Genomic DNA, 1,891 nt, shown 5'->3' with positions numbered 1-1,891 from the left:
TTGATTTATTTAGTTGATCTTCCCTTTATATTTGTGTCAAAGCTATTATAAAGTAATAGCTAAGTTTGATAGCGTAGGACATGGTCTAAAATGGAATGTAAAAAATGTGAGAAAGAATTATATATTGAAGAGAAACTGGGCTGTGAGGATAATTACGGCGGTTTGGACCGTCACAGTTTCAGAGATTATCCAATTATATCATTGCGGCGAGTTGAAACCGCTAGTTTAAACACCGCCACTTTATGTTATATTCAATTGCGGCGGATTTTGGAAAACCGCCATACCAACTTTGTGGCGCCTTCGATTTCGGCGTTTTCACTAGCCGCCATTAATTGTCATAGTGGCGGTTATAGACCGCCGTAATAAGCAAGATTAACCGCCGCAAATTCACTGTCTTTTTGTAGTGTAACTCAACAAACTCAATTATAACACACAAAATTTTATATTTTCGGTTATAAAAAAGATTCTCAACTAAAAATACCCCAAAAATATAGCAATTTTCAGAGAAATTATATAATACATATGAATACATAAATTATATTACTCCACTAAAAAAAACATATGAATACATTCATGGCATATAGCGAGACAGTGGATACAATGAAGTACATAGAATACAGCGGGATACGTTGAAAAACAATGAAAAAAAGACGGTGAATACAATGAAATACACGGAATACAGCGAGATAGATTGAATTACAATGAAAAAAAGACAATGAAATACATGAAAATAACGTGATACGTTGAAAATACATTGAAATATATTAACAGAAAATCAAGTTGCTCAGCCCCAAACTCGATCGTCTTTGCTCAAAAACAAACCCTAATTTCCGCCTTGTAGCCAAATAGTCCTTCCATCTTCAAAAATCTTGTAGAACGCTAATTGAACCGGAACTTACAAAATATTTAATCGAAACTTAATTGGATTCTTGTCTAGTTATCCGCATGCACTGAAATCCAGGCATCAATGAAAGATAAATATGTGATGGAGTCAAGCATTGTAAACTTGGTGAACCTCAACAACAAATAATCACCAACGATTTCGTGGATTTGCTTCGGCATGATTGGGTCTTCGGGTAGGGTTTGTTATTGTTGTGCTGCTGGTCGCTGGATTTTAAAGGATTGATTAAAGTGAATCAAAGAGAAGATGCCGTTAGAAGGAGGAGGAGAGCGGAAATTTTAATGGGATGGGGGAAGAGAATGGGATGTATCAAAGTAGAGAGAGAAAGAAAATAGTGTAATTGAATGGCGTATTTAGTGGCTTAGGGCTAGGAGGTAACCAAAATTGAATATTTTGCTATAAACCTTAAAAGGTATCTATAGAATATAATTTTTTTAAATGATATTTATTTAAAATAAATAAGGTGTTAACCTTTGCTATAGGAGATAAAAATTTCTAGGGATTTTTACATGTATATACCACTTTTACTAAATTATTGCATTCATTGTTTAACTTTTGATTTAATTACAATTAATAAACTTAATTACTAACTATAAGATGTTCATTCCCAATTTTTCCTTTATTGAATTGTAGAAGACACACTTTTACTTTTCCCCTTTTCACTTTAACTAGTATTAGAACCCGCGCGATGCGCGGATGGTACTTTTGAAGCATTACCCTCGAGCAACATTAAGTGTAATCCCCTTTTAAATTTTCACAATTGGACTAATAGTTAGTGTTGCATGTAATGAGCAATCCTTCCTCATTTAAAGACACTGACATAATTATCAAGCTATCAAATACCTCATCGTGTATTTCATGGAAATAAAAACATTTTATAGCTATCAAAATTCCAAAGCAAAACATTTTAGATTCTAATTGCAATCTCACTTTTTAAATTTATTTTATTTCCATTTCGTTTTTCTTTTGCTCGATGTAAAAAGGGTTCCA

The sequence above is a fragment of the Nicotiana attenuata genome, unplaced genomic scaffold (genome assembly GCF_001879085.1).
Source record: "Nicotiana attenuata strain UT unplaced genomic scaffold, NIATTr2, whole genome shotgun sequence".
Lineage (NCBI taxonomy): Eukaryota > Viridiplantae > Streptophyta > Magnoliopsida > Solanales > Solanaceae > Nicotiana > Nicotiana attenuata.
Note: the sequence above shows the minus strand (reverse complement) of the source record.